Source organism: Lissotriton vulgaris, chromosome 12, assembly GCF_964263255.1.
Source record: "Lissotriton vulgaris chromosome 12, aLisVul1.2, whole genome shotgun sequence".
NCBI lineage: Eukaryota > Metazoa > Chordata > Amphibia > Caudata > Salamandridae > Lissotriton > Lissotriton vulgaris.
This window is the reverse complement of record NC_141700.1, coordinates 580,572,604-580,591,074: the sequence shown is the minus strand read 5'-3', so window position 1 is coordinate 580,591,074 and position 18,471 is coordinate 580,572,604.

Below are 18,471 nucleotides of genomic sequence, written 5' to 3'. Positions count from 1 at the left end.
GAGCTGTCTACATCCTGAGTTTCAAAGGATCAATCATTAAATTATATTTGTAATAAATTGGGTTGCTGGTTGACTGAGGTGTGAGCCTTAGACAAGCATCTACCACATTTCTTGTCAGGGTGAGGCACAAACCAATCCTAAATTTACTTGTGCTCAACCCACAGGTAGCTTGGCACAGAGCAGTCTGGCTTAACTTAGAGGCAAAGTGTGAAGTATTTTTGCAGCACTTTTGATAGTAATAAAGTAAACATACCACAAATATAGGATCCCACACAAGATTACAATAATAAAGTATTCTTTAATAAATAAAACAAGACCAAAACAGCAAAAATGCAATCAGTAGAACCAGAGATTTGCAGGTTTAAAGAATTCAGTAACAATGGTGCCAAAAAGCACAATGTGCCAAATGTAGATAAAGTAATAAGTTCAGGTTAATCGCAATGGAGTGCGGGCCAGCTACAGGGACCCAGTTAGGCCTGCTGAACAAAGTACCCTAAATCCTGGTCTTCAGAGCATTTCAAGGATCCACAATGAAGTCATGCAGCAGAAGCGATGCATCAGTTCTAAGATGTGGCAAAGCTGTGAATCAAGGTCCTGAGTCATCATCGCTGATCCCGGTGTCAATGGCTTGTGACGCAAAGGCCAGCATTGAAAATTCATCATGCAGTTGGAAAGATGTGTTGGTTCAGAGGAGCAGCAATGCTGCGATGAAGCCTGGGCGGAGTTCACTAAGTAACTTCGCGAAGTGACCAAAAAACTCAGCCGCACCGGCGTAGTGCGATTGGTCATGCCTGTTAGTGTTGATTTTCATCGCCGGGTATTTGTCCTGCACTTGAAAATCAATGCGAATGCCACCATGCACAGTGCAAGAGGATGCTGCTTCTTTTCTGCTGCTTGAGTAGATTTTTTACTTGAGGTGCAACTTTCTCAATGCGAACAGAAGGCTTCTCAATGCGAGCGGTTGCGACTACCCGCGACTGTATGCAATGAGAAATTTGACTGACCAAATTGAGTATTCTCGCCTGGAGGTAGATTTCTAACTCGCACTCACCAACTTGATGTTAGGGAGCTCAAGCAAGGAAAAATCACACTGGGTGGTGGATTTTCCTCGCTCGCCAACTTGACGTTGGGGAGCGTGAGCAAGGTAAAAACGTCCGGTAACGGGGTGTTTTTCGGCAAACCGCATGCTCCGTGGAGCACAGAGTGCAGAAAACTACTAATTCTGTGAACAGAGCGCAGTTCACCGCCCGGGCTTAGCTGCGATGCAGAGTCTGGAATTGTCGCTGAGGCAGCCATTGATGATGGATGTGAGGGCCATCGCTAAAGGTGCTTCATGCAGCTGTGGTTCCAAAGCAGCTGCTGGCTTTGTGATGGGTTTGATCCATGAAGCAGCATTAATTCATTGGTTCTGCTCAGGGTTGCACCATGCAGCAGCAGAGGAGATGGGTTGGTTCTGCTGGGTTCACAGAGGGTGGCAGAGCACCTTAGGCCCCCTTCCAGAGACCAGGACAAGGGTGGCACCACTTGCCAAGGTAGACTCACAGATGCCAGAGTGTGGGTGCTGGGATCAAGGTTGTTGGGTCGTTCTGTCCATGAGGCTCAAGTCAGGAGGCAAGCCAACTAGCCCTTTGAGTCACTCTGGGTTCAAACAGATGCAGGTCTAGTCCTTTTCACCCAGGTAAGAGGGCAGCAGGCAGCAGGTCAGCACAGCAGTGCAGCAGTCCTCCAGGGCAGTAGTCCAGCAGAGTGGCATTCCTTTCAGCAGCACAACAATCTTTCTTTCTGGCAGAGTATCTACAGATCCAGAAGTGCACTGAAGAAGTGGTGTCTGAGGTCCAATATTTATACCTTGTACCCTCCCTCTTGAAGTTGGGAGAAGTTTCTAGACATTCTCTTTAAGGGACACAGGCTTCCTGCCTTCTGTGCCTTGGCTCCAGACTAACTACAGGGGACATGAAGCCCTTTGTCTGGATGGAGGACACAGCCTATTCAAGTGTGAATAGAGCTGTGCTCAGCTTTGCTTTTTCATCCTGCCAGTGATGGCCCACCAAAGCACACCTCAGCTCTCTATTCTGTGTGGCTGTCTGGAAGGAATACAAAAAGCCCACATTTTAGCTACACACAGTCATGCGACCCAGATACAAGCTACATGTGTTAAATGGCCAAGGCAGGTAAATGCAAACCTTTTAAAAGTGGCATTTTTAAAATTGTAATTTACTCATGAGGGATGATTTTTCATTCCAATTCCATAGAAACCAGCCATGAACTGGTTACTTGCTCCCATTTGGAAATTATAGCTTATTAAGTGTATTAAGGTAACACCACTGGTGGCCCATGTTAGAGGTAGCCTTGCAGTAGTGAAAAGTGAATTTAAGAGTTTTTTGCTACTAGGACATGTAAAAGTACATGTCCTATTTTTTTATACACTGCACCCTGCCCACTGGGCTTCTCAGGTCCTACCTAAGGGGTGTCATACATATATTAAAAAGGAACGTTTAGGCCTGCCAAAAAGTACATTTATTCCAGGTTGAAATGGCAGTCTAAAACTGCTAACACAGGATGTAATGGCCGACCTGAGACATATTTAAAGAGCTACTTAAGTGGGTGTCAAAATCAGTGCCGCTGTCCCACAAGTACCATTTCACTTAAAGGCCCAGGGTACATGGAGTACCACTGTACTAGGTACTTACAAGTGAATTAAATATTCCAATTGGGGATAAACCAATTGTAAGAGGGATGGGCGGATGTGTAGACAAGGAGGTGGCAGTTTATTCGCAATGATGGTTTTTAAAAGGTCTGCTTGATAAAGAAAATAATGGTGAGGCTGATTTTCCAGATTTATGATCATAAAGATGATAGTGTATAATGGTTCTTGACTCTTCTTCTTCCTCCTTTCAGGAAATCTCAGCGAGATGGTACCGGACCCATAGTCTCGGAGGGAGAGAAATAATAATGATAAGTATGGTGTTTTTTTCCTTTTCTTGGTTATCTAGGCTGCCCTTCACCTAACCCTTTTCTGGTGCAAAAATAAATGAGGGGCTTTAAGAGTTGATCTTTACTCGGGGTGAGGTTAAGAGGGAAGAGAAAGTTTCTGCCTACAGGTATATTTTATCCTTTAAAAAAAAAGCTCAATTCCTTCTTTTGTCTTTTATAGGCAAATAAAACCAATATGGAAAAAATTTGGAAAAACAAAAAAAAGGGAATGAAAAAACGCTTAATATAAGAAAAGATAGTATGTACCTGTATGTTTTTTTCTGCATTTTTATTTTTTAATAAGCGGTAAACTGTTCATTAAGCCAAAGTGTCATATAAGTTCGACTTGTGGCTTTTAAAGTGGAAGAAGAGGTTGGGAAGTGATATCAGGTGAGAAGTGGTGTGGGGGCTACTTATTACATGCAGGCTCAACCAAAGTGAAAACATTCTACCGTCACACCCCAGTACCCTTCCCTCAATTACCCCTCCCTCTGTCCTGTAAAAGAACCCCAACTCTAGTTAATCATACTCACCTGCTACGCTACAACTCTCCTGAGTTGCGGCGGACTTGCCAGTATCCCCCAGAGATAACCTCCAGTCTTCGCTAGACTCTTCCATGTCTTCTTCTGGTCTCATGGCATCGCCCAGACTCACAATGTGTTTCCCGGGTCCAACGATCTGGAGTTGTTCCTCTGAATTTAATTGGTGTCTTGCTCCTTCTGGTCTTCTACTTCCAAATTTGTGCTCCTGATTCTTGAAGGCGTGGTGTTTTTCTTCTCCTCTCCATGGAAGGGATTTGTTCTTCTCTATGCGGCAATGCTCTCCTGTTTAAAGAAACCGGACTTCTGATTATGGGAGGACGAGTCTTTGCGGGGTTGTGTTGACCCCGTCCTATCGGATTTCTTTCAGGTACGGTCTTGATATATGAGGTGTACCGTGATTGGTCTTGGTCTGCTTCACACCAATGTTACCATGTTTTTAAGGAATTAGCACAGGCACTTTAGCACTGGTTAACTGTAGTGCTCAGAGTTTTAAGGCCATAAAAAACGAGATCAGCAAAAACAAGAAGAGGAAGGCAAAAAGTCTGAAGGAAAACCACCTTAGAGCTGACAGGTCTAACAATATTTGTGTCTGGTGTTGGATTAGAAAGGTGGGAAAATGGGACCCACTAGTTGTTCAACAGCACTGTTCATTACAAGAAAGAAAATTGCCAAGACTTCTAGCTGCTCTAACCAGGACTGGGGACCAAGGTAGTGCGCCCCAGGTCTTGCACACTTGGACGCAGAGTTAGAGGTGCTGCTCCTTTCTAACCATAAAAGTTGGAACTAAGAAAAATGTTCACCAAAAAGTGCCAGAAGAGCTGGCAGAAGACTTACCTGCAGCCAACCACCCAAGGTGTATCACTGGTCGACCTGACTTTCCAGTAGCTCCCACTACACAGTCGTAAATCCTGTTAAGCAGATCCTCTCAGCAAGTGCATCCGGCCTTGTGGAGTCCTCTTTATCTACGCCATTACAGTTTCATTCAAGTTGGAGGTTTTCAACTTCCAAAGTGTATTCTAAGTTCGTAGGTAAAAATCTCCACTGGGCTTGACGTCAGGTGACTCCTCAGCCTGGAAATCTGGGTTATCCTACTTGGAGCTTTTTCCCACCATCTTCGGCGGCTTCACTCGGCCTCATCCAGCACTCCCCAGGAATGATGAGTCCTCTTAGGACACAGCATGCTGTATTGCTCTGCTGAACTTTACCTTCTCCTGGATATATTCACAGAAATTCTTCTCCATTCAAAGGTAAGCCTAATTCAGGTTCAATCCACCTCATGTATCCAAACCACGCTGCAAAACGATCAGCCTTAACGTTTGATTGTGCACCAGTCCCGTGCAACCAGATACCAGTGATTGGCGCTTTGATCTTTTAGATGCTATTATTCACTAAAACTTTAAAATTTCAGAAATCTGGTTTTACTGACTAGATTTTGTTAATTTCTGTGTCATTTTATTTGTTAACATTTTCTCTAATTTTCTAAATTGGTGTTGGACTTTTCTTGTGGTGTGTTTTCACTTTATTACTGTTTGTGTGCTGCATAAATACTTAACAAAGTGCCTCTGAATTAAGCATGACTGCTTTTTTGCCAAGCTGCCAGAGAGTGAAGCCCAGGTTCATTTAGGGTCTTTTGAGTTTCACCCTGGCTAAGATTGTGGTTGTTCTTTAGAAGAGTTTACACCTCTTCAATAAAAAACCCAATTTTATTACACTATCACCTTAACCGTTGATACATATCAACATAAAAACACATAAATGATCATTACGCTGTCCATCGGACTAGCATCCGACCTACACAGTTGTGGAAATTGGACTGTTGACAAGGAGTCAGTGGTCCCGCAGCCATTTTCCCAATGCAAGGTGTATATTTTCTATTGCAGCATGTGCTGCAGCACAAGCCGGAGCAGAAGCAAAACACTTTTAAAACATCCCTGCACCCTGTGGCAGGCACCATGGGGTGCCTGAGACAGGATGCAGGGATTGGTTACCCACCAAGCCTCATAGCGGAGGCCCAGAGGGGAAGGGGGCCCTGCTAGGGGGCCCTAAGATCACTTTACACCTGCCTTTTTATGGCAGGCGAGTCACCATGAAAGGGCAGGCGGAAAGGGACATTGTAATCCCTATGGCAGTGCCTGAACAGACACTGTCTACTTTGTAGGGATTGCCATCCCTCCGACGGTCGGATGGGCTCCTTGAGTCCATTGGAAAGAGTTGGATGGTCCCTACGCCTGTGGCCTCAGACCACACACATTGTAATGCGGTGGTCATACTGCAGAAGCAGATGTCGATCAGACCACAACCAAGCCGGTTGCGGTCTGATCGACATCAGAATGAGGGCCTAAATATGTTTTACTATTCTTAACACTAACGCTAATGCTCATGCAAAATATCAACTTGACACCTATCTAGCACCCAAAGACATTCCTGAGCCTAAAAAATATAAAGTAGCACATCCCCACACCTCTCCTTAATTTTAAATTGAAACTTAAAATTTGCCTTAACGTATCCAAAAAGCCACAATACAATCTCCATTCTCCAAACTGATCTCCGCTAATCAAAGAGAAAAGTGATTAGAAAGTAATGTAAGTGGTAGGAAAAACAGTGTCTTAATGAAAACAAAAAAAATATAAGTTATTCTTTCTGACAATTATGTACATGTATTAAAATGTGCTTTAAAAGTACAAAACAAATATAAGAAATGTCATGGGAAATTTTACAATGTAAAAACATATGCATTTTATGCATCAAATATTAATATTACAGAAATGTGCTATGTTGCAAATGTTTGCCAATATTAAGAAATGTAATTATGAACAAAGAAAAATAAAGATGAGTAAAAAATGTTGATGTGGACATGAAAATATGTTTACTTGCCTAACAGATTATACACAAATTACCAAAAACATTGTTTTAATTTTTACTTTATACAACAATACATAAGTAATGTAATGTGCTTTGAATGAAATGTGTATAATGTAAATATATGGTTCTGATTTAAATAAAAAATGTTTCACATATAGAATTTTTAAATTAATACTTCAATGTAAAAAAAGGTATGATTCAAATGTAAAGTAATATTTGTAAATGAGAAATATCATTAGAATAGAATACTTCATTCCATTGCTAATAAAAATACCAAACAAATAGCTTTGCTTTAAAAGTTTCATATTACCATAAATAAGATTTCATAAATAGTTACAATAATAAAAGTGTATTTTATATTAATGTAAATATTTGCGAATAACTATATACGGTCTATAGTACATAGAATGTATGAAACAAACTATGCAACTTTGAGGAAAGTGTTGGAAGGAGTGGTAGTACATACTTATTAGTTCCTTCCTAAAGTAAGCGAAATTGGGAGGAAGTATTGGCCCCTGGGGGAGGTAGGTCAAAATTACTATCCTCACTACAAAGTAACAAACATTTGGGAAAAGTATTGTACTCTAGGGTTGGAGGCACAAACTTACAATTCTCACTCAAAAATAGCAACATTGATAAAAAATGCAGGCCTCTTTGACCCATATTTACTATTTTCATTCCAAACTAAGACTGGGGAAATTGTTAGACCTTGGTAGTTAAATTTGCTACAAACCAAGCAACATTGCTCTCTGAAGGGGTTGCATTCAACATTCCAAATACCCCAAACTAAGGAAATTTTCTAAAGGTGTCAGAATGTGTGAGCTCAAAGTAAGTAATATTGGTTTAAATATTGAACTATGGGTGGGAGAGGGGTCATATTTTCTATTCTCACTCCAAACTAGCCTACATCAGGGCAAGTTGTGTATGAGATGAAAGGGAAAAGTGTTGGACTTTGGGGGAGTTTACTATTCCCAGTGCAAACTAAGCTGCAGACCACAAAATGTTACTGTGCAGCTCAAGAATCACTAAACTCAGGTTAGAAGCAAGTACATTAAATGCTTCTACTGGAAATGGGGGTCTTTGCCTGCCGCAAATGAGACATGCTAAATAGCTTGCACATTTTTGCAAGCTAGATATGTTATCACATGAAAGGACACTCCACTATAGGCACAAATTGAAAAATAACTGATAGGTTTGAAAGGGGGACTGAACCAACTATACATGGATGGAAAGTTGTTTACAAAATGAACAAAGAACATATAATCACTGTATTATTCATGGGATAGAACCCAGGAGACATTGAAGAAACACACTAGACTACACAAAAATGCAATATATTGGGTGAAGTGACATTGGAAAGGGATACACAAAATGGATGATTTGATAGCTGAAAGATGTATCAAATGAGTTATCAAGTTGTCAATGAAATAAACATGTATTATTTTTAATTAAAAATTAGAAAAATATTACAAATACCAACCATAATTTATACATAAATAACCAACATTTTAATCAACTATCCATCCTAAACCCAAAAAAGCCAAGAACTTAAAAAAGTGTTAAATTAAAACATTAACATTATTATTTTTTAAATATTATATTAAAATGATATTTAAATTAATATAATAAAATTAACTCCAAAATATAAAGCCATAATTTTAAAATACTGCTCAACCACAACCCTGTAAAACTAAGCAACCAAATACATAAATAACAATAAACAAAGATATTTCATGTTAAAATGTGTAAAGAATTCGAAAATTTACAAAAAATTCAAACATCAACAAATATATATTTTCCTACACTACCTACCCAGTACCTCAACAAAACCTTAACACACCATAAAAGTTACAATAATAAAAATTAAATTAATAATTGTAAAATAATCTGTAAAAATTTAATTATTTTGATACATTTCAAATATTTAAAAAAGCATATTTTTAAAACTATCCACCCAAAACTAGTACATGAATAAAGCCCCCAAAATAGTTTATCAACTCATTTATTTATTATGATTTTTGAAAAATAACAAAAAGTCAAATGAAATAAATATAGTAACATTTAGACAAGAATATCAAAACAAAACACCTAAAACAATATTCAATACATTGATATTATATTTACAAAAATAAAAATAAAAACAATATACTTACCAACGATATTCCATGCATCGATATATTAGTACTGTGTATATTTTGACTTCGATATTTACACTTATTGATATTATAACTTCCTAAGCAGCCCCACTGTAAATTACCCATTTATATCATGACATCTGTTTTCTTATGATACCATCATTTTGGGCATAAGCAACATACTCCTGTTAGCTGATGGGTCCCAGACATTGCATATTGATTTGGTATTATGTCATTTTTGGGCCAAATGTCCTGCAATGTCATTTCAAATGACATAATCATTTTGTTAATAGTGGGTATAAAACCTGAAAGATTCTATTTCTTTTTGTTCATATAACATTGTCATGTATGTGAAGTGCTAAATTCATACGGATTAGGATGAGTGTATTTTTTTATTTTCTAGACATCCCGTGGAACAAAATATATAATATGCCACATACAAAAACCCCATGGTGGTGGCAGGCTGAGTGGATGCTAACTCCTGGTCACCTAACTTTAACAAAAGGAAGGCACATTGGCATGACACTATTTGTGTGGCATTGTGTGTTTATTGAAGAAGGTGTTTACCTGTGCACACCCTATTTAGTGCTAAATAAACAATACTTTAACATTTTTTAACTTGGCATGCATGCTGATTGGTGGAAGGGCAGCCAGCCCAATTGAATAAACAACAGCTAGTGGGGAAACCACTGGTATACCAAACGCACAGCAAAATTTAGAGTATAACAATGGAATCACATGAAACTTGACTTGTTGCATAAACAAAGACCAATAAAGAATTCACTTTAAAGACCAAAATGAGTCAACATCTGTGTTCATTTCTGTTTTCATAAATTGCACAAAGAATTTAATTATCTGTAAGACCTTTCTTGTACTACAAAACAGTCTTCACTCTATTATTGTTAATAAACAATGTGAACATTACTGTCTATTCACAAGAATTATCAATCATGAATGCATTATATCAATTACACAACCAAAAATTGACGAAAAAGCCCAATGCATTTCGGGTAGATCCCTTCTTCAGGGGAATTCTTAATTCGGTTGTGTGAGAACTGGTTTCATGAGGAGCCTCGAAGGAAATATAAACCACGTCACTAACAATAAATGCGGCTGTGATGTCCTCATGCGATAATTCAAAAAGAAGCTAATGAAAGCCCAAATGCTGTGCTGTTATCGACTTTCAACTGACCGTATATAAATACGATTGGCGAGTGGACCAGTCTGTTTCAATCCAACCAGCAAAGTTATGTTATTTTCAGTGACTACACGATCCCATGGTGCAAAACCGTGCGCATATCGTCCATAAAACTTCCTCAAGAGTAAAGATCATCTGAAGACTTTTTTGCAGTACAAGAAAGGTCTTACAGTTAAATAAATTCTTTGTGTAATTTATGAAAACAGAAATGAACACAGATGTTGACTAATTTTGGTCTTTAAAGTGAATTCTTTATTGGTCTTTGTTTATGCAACAAGTCAAGTTTCATGTGATTCCATTGTTATACTCTAAATTTTGCTGTGCGTTTGGTATACCAGTGGTTTCCCCACTAGCTGTTGTTTATTGTGTATTTATTCCCTTGAACTAGTACAATGGATTCTTAATTGCTATTCAAGTCAAGTCAAAACAACCTTTTTTTGGTTATTCCTAACCATAGAGTGCATTTAATAAATGTTAAGATTTTCACTTTCCAAAAGTTACAAAAAATATTTGGTTAGTCCTTACCCTAAATTACTTTTCATTATATTCACATTTGCATTCTTGCCTTATATAAAATCACTCATTCCCAATGTACTAAATTATTCACTAAAGTTCATCAAAATGAATTAAAAAAACTATCCATTCTCCCGTTTAAGTCCCTCAGTTATTTAGCCTGTACTTAAAAAAGAGTTATTGTTGTAGCACCGCTTTTTCAGAGGGGGTCACAGATCTGTAAAAAGAATTTTACCTCTCGGCATGCCAGTTTGATGGATGCACCTCCCATCCAGTTGATAACGGCTTGCCTACAGGTACAGATGTTTAGATCCTGTAAGACTGGTTTAAGATGAATCTTCCTTAGGTCCATGTCTGTTTTTCTTGCTATTTATCTCCACTATGCAAGGGCCCCAAAACCTGCCTATTGTGGAACGTGTTACCTCTGTTTCCTTGCATATTTGCACATATGCCGATGTTTGGAAATAGCAAAGATGGAGATTTTGAAAAACATTTGAGGGGGGAAATGTAACCGTTTTTAGATTTAAAAAATCAGGAGTCTACCGTTTGAATCAGGTGTGTTGGCATGCATTTTATTTCTTTAGCAAGGTTCTTGTAAATGAACTAAAGTTACTTTGTATGTCACTATAGTTCAATGGGAGTAACATAATCCTCCTACTTGTGGCTTAAATGTGATCTCCTGGTCTGCTGTGCGCTGCAGCTTGTGTCTGAGCTGTTAGGACCAGCTGCCGCAAATGTAGAAATACAGTGTTCTCAGCATGGAAGAGGCAGGCTGGGTATGGAGCTTCGAGCCCTATAAGTGTAAACATTGCCTTAGTATTTCAAGAATATGGGAACTTCCTCTGTCTTGGTGAGTCACTATATTTTGAAATTCGATTTCTTTTCAGGAAATTGTTTCAGTCTGTAAGTTTCTGTGGCTCAAGTGTTTAAAAAAGATTGAAATACGATTCGTAGTTGACCGGTTCATGGAAACCTGGATTGAATCATGCTGCACTCCTGATCACAGAATCAACATTTAATGTCACCAGTGTACGTCTGCCTATTCCATTAGATTGTGTCTCTCAATCTTGGCCTCATGTACTTCCGGATTTCCTTTCAGCGCTCCCTGCTGCTTACGTCAGATTGTGCTCAGCAGTGCACTGAAATATGTTTTTTGTATTCTTTGTATGTTTCATTGGGAAGGATTTGATGAAAGAAAGTCAAGCCATGTGTTGTGTGTGTGTGATCCATGCACGCTTTGAGAGTGTGGAAATCATATTACTTTGAGTCCTGGTCTTCCTCGTCACAGTAATTACACAAATAACTTTTGTCTCCTTAGAGAAACTCTCAAGTTAAGGTGCACTAGGTGCCCATCCCTTTAATTTGGCAGAGTTCCTCTTCCACTTACATGTCATATCAATGAAGTCCAACCAAAGCTCCTCCTGTATGCAAAATCAAACAACAGAAACCCATGAGGGATGGTAAACTATACTGTGGCGTGTAAGACCAGGACTCAGTGTAATGAAGATTACCGGTAAGTAACCAGGACATTAACCCCTTGTCCGTCTTCCTCGCCACAGTAATTACAGAATAAGCTGATGCCAAAGCTAGAATCAGCTTCATGAAAACATGCAACAACAGAGACTGGGGATCAGGAAAAAGACACGGAGCACCACTTCTGCTGACTTGTCAAAATATTAGACAACTTTAGCAGCCAAAGTGGGGGTGGGCCCTCAAAACCACTTTATCATGCAAAATCTATGAAAATATGTTCAGAACGCAACTCACAATTCCGCCTGGCAGATGAACTGGTCACCAAGAACACCACCTTAATGGTCAGCAATTTTAAATCAACAAACTCAATAGGCTCAAACAGCACCCCCTGCAAGGCACGCAGAACCAAAGGCAAATCCCACGGAGGCGCAGTCATCATATGCCTCTGTCTTTTCAAGGCTAAGGATTTCAAGAATCAGGATACCAGGGGTTCCACATGATCAAAGTGAGGACTCAAGAGCAGGGGCGGTGGGTGAGATTTTAAAGTCGTGGGGCGCAAAGTGATTTGCATACAGCACCGTAGCGAGCGAGTGTAGCGAACGACCCGGAACCCCAAAAGGGGGGTTTGGGGGGGGTTACCCCCCCCACAAATAATTTGATAAAAACAAAGAAAAATCGTGCATTTTCAAGCAAATTTGAGAAAGCAGGAAGGTTAATAAAGCAATTGTGAAAGTGCAGTTATTACATTAATAGATGGCATAACATAGGTAGCTGCTTCTTCAGTAATAACCACAGGGCTTCATACATTCCGACCTATTATGCTCAGGTGCTGAATTCAGACTATAAGACTTTCATGGAAATCTCAGCTCTAAGAGTAGAAGAAGTTGCACAGCAGTGTAATGGTTGCCAGGCTCGTTCTGCAGGAGCGTCAGGAACTTGAAAAAAAGTCCACAGTCTTCCCCTACGGCCTTCCGACTCTATTAGACTCTAGAGTAACGAATGGCACACCAGGGGAAAACAGGGAAACAAAACAAGGAAAGGCGGAGGAAGAAAAACAGGTCTTGAGCGTGGGAACCTCTTCGTGAATTCTTGAAGAATAGGCACTGGCAGGCTTTTAAAGGAAGGAAGATGTTACACTCTATTCTTATCTATACTACAGAGAGTATGAACACACTTGTATATACAACCTACACAGCTTTCAATCTTGATTCTAGTAGACAAATGGCAGGTTAACATAGGTTGTACCCCTGTGCAACAGAACGATAAGATTATGAGCACTATGGTCCAACACAATGTCAGTATATACAGTGATAAGGTATGTATGGCTCACCACTCTATTCCGAGAGAGGAGTAAGAGGAGTGTGTATTCTTCTGTAGGTTATACGTTCAAAGAATAATCTGCCAGGAGAGAGTGGTCATAAAGGTCACATGACATGAAAGACTAACAATATACTGAATATAAAAGAGGCAGCGCAACGCGCTGTTACATTGATTCTGGTTGAGTTGAGCTTTGTACACACACTTCACATAGGTCCACGCAAGTACCTCAAACATAAATGGTATAAAGGTTTTCGCAATTTGTCAAGGGGAAAGGTTTGATAGGCAACACAAGCAACAAATCATTCACCCTGCGGGAGACAGGTCTGGCCAGTGAACAAAGGTGAGCAAATCTGTGTAGTCTCCAAATAGAACAAACACTGCAAAACTTTTAAAAACAGAGATAACATTGCATTTCTTACCTCAATCAGAATTTTTTGTATTCAGCAAACAAGTAGCAGCATTCACTTTTTGTAAATGAAATCAGCACGTCTGTCTTTCAGTGTAGCAAACTTGTCAATTACTTTCATGTTGAAGTCCGGTATCTTTTGGACTAGCTTGCTCTCTACAGATAGCATCGCCAAAGCATTTAGTCTTTCCTCTAGCATGGTGTTCCTGAGGAATGTCTTTATGCGCGTTAAGGCTAAAAAACATCGTTCAGCTTCTACTGTTGTCATTGGAGTCGTAATCACAATTTTTAGTAAAGTCACTGCCTCTGTAAGTGAGTTTTCCATATGCAGTTTATGAAATAAACTCAGCAAAGTCAAGGCGCTTGTGGCCTTCCGGTACACAGGCATTCCGTAGAGTACAGCTAACTCAGTTCTCAGCTGCTCTTTTTTGAGCATAGGATATGCTTCCACAGCCTGATTCAGAGCACGCTCAGGGAAGGATTCATCATATTGTGCAAACTCTTTACTTTGCAATAAAGTGGCACTCACCAAATGTTTTGTGAATGAAAAACGTTCTTGTGCCTGCACAATTATAATGTCACATATCTCCTTTCCAATTCGAACCAGAGAGGTTATGTTTTGTCTGCGGTTTGCAAAAATAGAATGCTCCGGCAGTTTGATCTCTAAATCGTCAATCCCATCTCTCCCTTTCTTTATCTTTTGTACAAATGTAGATGTAGTGGCTTTCACAGAGACAGTATCTATGTCTTTTCTTTGTAACTGATCGTATAAAGCATCAACATGACTCATTATGTCATGAAATAAAAACAGTAAGAACTGAAACTCTTTGTCTTGTAGTGGTCTAATAAAGCCATGGGCTTCATTCTGACTTGTGTGATCAAAGTCTTCTCTGGATGCTATGGTGACAAAACATTTCTCAAGGCCCTCCATCTGTTCAAAGATTAAGTTGACTGTACGAATGTGAAAGTTCCAACGAGTTGAGGAACCCCTTGGTATGCTTTTGTCCACAATCTCATGAAGGGCTTCTGTTCTTTTGAGGGAACGTGTGAAGAATGCTGCTATGCCTCCGATATCCTGAAAGAAAACTTGTGTCTCTCTGATCTTTGATACCGCCTGTTGCATAATAAGATTGAGTTGGTGGGCGTAACAGTGCACAAAATGAGCATTAGGGTACACATCTCTAATTCGTTTCTGTACTCTACTAAGGCTTCCACTCATTATGGACGCACCATCATAGCTTTGTGCGATAAGTTTTTGTTTTTGAGGCAGGTCCGGGAAAATTAAGTCCAGTTGACACAGTATAGCTTCAGTGATGGTTGCTGCACTAGAGTCTCTTAAATGTGTGAAACCATAGAACCGCTCCACAACGTTTCTGTTACTGTTAAGGTAAAGAAACACTAACACGAACTGTGTTTTAGTGGCCACATCATTGGTGTCATCAGCCTGAATAGCCACAAAGTCTGTGTTTCGCAACTCTTGCACAATATGGCTTCTTATAATTTCGAGCATACAGTCAAGGAGTTCATTTTGTATTGTATTAGAGGTGCCCTTAAAGACTGTAGCACGTGCTAAATGTGTTTCCAAATCAGTGTCTATGGTTGACATTAAATCCACTAGGCCTAGGAAGATCCCAGGTTTTGAGGAAGTTTCTGATTCGTCATGGCCTCGCAATGCCAGTTCGAAAACACCACAGAAACGAATGCAATCAATGATCTTGGATAGATTTTGTCTGTTCTTATCAACAGCTTCATTGTGTTTTTGAATGGATTTGCGATATGCATCATTTATCTGCTGCTCAATTGGTGCGTCTTCCCCCAACATTCCCAGTATTGCCAGGTTTTCCAGATGATTTCTTGTGAGCGCATGCTTCTTTATTTTTTCAGAAATGTGCTTCAAGTCAACTAGTCCTTGTCGTGTCCAAGACAAGTCACCACCAAACAGCAAGCAGGGGAAGCAGAACAGAGAATTTATTATAGGGCACCCTGTAAGCCAATCAGCTTTTGTGTACCAGGCCTTTGAGAATGTACGTTTTGACATTTTTCCTCTGTCCTGGGTAGTTTGCTGTAGATTTATTTCAGGCTGATGAGGTCCTAATTGCTTTATCTGTAGTTTTTGTTCAAGTGGCCATGACTGGAATGACCTTGCAATCAGCTCTTGTACTGTATTCATGACGGTGTGTTGCTGGCCTTACCAATATATATATTAAAGAAACCTGTCAATAATCAAAGTACAACATATAAGGTGAAGTGCAATAATATCACATTTCAGTATAAATACATATATCTTGTGCATTATCCTAATACATCTCAAATGACTGCTAAAAATAGAGCCGTACTCGCTCCTGCCTCTCTGTGCCATAGTGGTTGCTGGAGGCACTGAAAGAGACACTGCTTGAGGGCCTGGAGAGTGACCACATAAATACATAGCCCTAACTCCCATGTAAAAAAATATATAGCATCAGTTTCCTTACCTTTAACACTGGTGTTTGCTGGGTTGTAGCCGGGGTGATGGAGCAGCAACGGAGGTTGGGGACCTCATGTTGTTTGCTGAAAAATTGCCTCAAATGTGGTATTGTTTCAGGTTGTCAGGTGCTGAAAATGAAAAGATAACAATTTATTTTTGAAACAGTAGGGTAATGAAACAAAGACTGTGGGGAAACGCATAACGCTCCAATTTCTTCCTTGCACTTTGCATGCTGCTCTTACATGACAGTTAATAGCTCGCCCTGTATGTTAGGATTTTAACTTAGGAACTGCAAGTAACAAAAGGATCTCTCTGACAAAAGCAGTGACTCACTGACCTATTTACATCATATGCATTTTGTGATCTGCATCAGGTATATGTTCTTTGCAGCAGGCACATTAACCTTCTGCGCTGCCGCCTGCTGCTATTTCACTACTGGGACCACAAACATAGTCTGGCAGACTGCCAACACACCTACATATATAGGCCAACAACTGATGTTTCTATTTTTTGTTTTAATTAGTGGAGTAGACCCGAGACATCGGGTATCAGAGCGCTTTACATGACATTGAGCACCAGTTTCGTTAAATCACCATTATTGCCTAAATCAACATTAGAACACATCAGTGGCAACGCTGGCGCTTAATAATACAACAACATGCCTTTGAAAGGCAGGTGGGGCTGGGCAGAGACACTCGTGTTTAGCTCTGCCTGACATGGGTCTGACTCGAACTTTCACCTGCTCAAAATGTCTTTCAATCGATCTATGCAAGACATTTCCTAAATGTGTAACGCACGCACGCACGTTACTTTTCAGGAAACCTATTCACAGCACGGCAGCAACATTTACACTAAATCAACGTTACTTGCCCAGCCCTCAAACTGAAGAAAACCTCACACACACCTCTCAGTGCAGCAGAGTGGACAGAGGGGTGACTTTTTAACTGTCTGAGGCTTATACAGTCGGTAACACCCTCCTCCCTACCTCTTAACATGCTCCCGCTCTCCACTCTCTGCCATACTTCTCCCATGTTCTGCTTCCTCTTTTCTGCCAGCCCTGAGCCCCCCAATTAATAGCCTCTTGCCCGCCTCCCTCCATAAAATGATGTTTCCCCCCAATACCCCACCCGCCGCTTTACTTCATCCATTCCAGATCCTGCCTCGTCGTCTTTACCAAATTTATTTGATCATTTCTTTTTTACCAAGGACAATGTTCCACCATTTCTCTCCCTATCACCCCATCGCCGCTCTCAACCCTTCTTCCTCACATGCCCCCCTCCCTACCACATTGTCCCATTCCACAGAGTGTCGCAAGATTACCTGCCTAATGAATATTAATGAGGCACATCGAAACCCCTTATGATTGATGGCAAATACAGGCTTCAGTGAAGCACACTTTAACTTTGACCACATAGCTAGGTAATTAATTGCAACAACATTTTACAGATTTCCCAACACCAGCTGAACCTCACTGGGAATGCAAAAGGATGGAATGCTCATGATAGCATGAAAATGTAGACATTGTCACTCTGCGGCAGTATGGGCCAATCTCCCTAAACTAGTCAAGGAACACTGGTCCTGTTGACCAAAAGATCACGGCAATAGTGGTCTCCAGGGAAGCAATTCCATCAGTGTAGCTCGACCATGGGTTTGCATCGAAGGCTACTCTGGAGATGTTAGAGGGGGGTTTCTGTGCGATTGCTGGCATGTCTCAGATACTTGTATGAGGGCCATCAGATTCCAACCCAAACAGTATGATGGATCCTGTCTGACCAGGTGCAGCTTCTACCATACATGAGCTGTACATATATTTTATCAGCTGCCTCAGACGTTGATGTATACTCTGTCCCTGCAGATACAGTGAACTCTACTCCACAAAAACATAGAAACACCTGCATTATGGTCCTATGGGTACCTGTGAACTGATTTTCTAGACTACTATACAATATAAGTTAATTGTGTGAGCATGAATCAATCACCCCCACCGGGCTATCTCGGCGCAGAGTCAACCCCAAAAAAATTGTGTATTGCTGTGTTTTGATTGTATTCATATATTTGCTTCCACCACACTTCTGTCAGGTCTCCATGCGATGTGCGGGGAAGAGAACTCCTCAGGATTCGAACAATGCACAAATAAGTCCATCTCTTGATACTCCCAATTCCGTATACTAAAAATAATTGAGGATTAGGGCGATCAAGGGGGGGAAAGGGATTAGGAAGGGAACAGTGAGGAAGGAGGAATAACTCCGGAAAGAAGCAAAAGAATAATTACAAACAAGTTTATAATTACTCTCATAAAGTCTCGCTAATGATTGGATACTCCATTACCTCAGGAAATACAATTGTGTCCCACTTCTTCCATATAGTGAATGATTTACCAATTCAATCTCCTCATTCCTTCAAAACCTGAAAACAGAAAAGGCATTGCATCATTCATATTAAGACATGACTACAAGATAAATGAAAACCTTCACTCATACAGCTTGTATACATACCCCAGAAACTGACAAAAAGATGAAAAATAAAGAACCCAGAAGCCTCACAAAAAATAATAACGTCACTTCTGAGTAATGAGCATCCGGTAC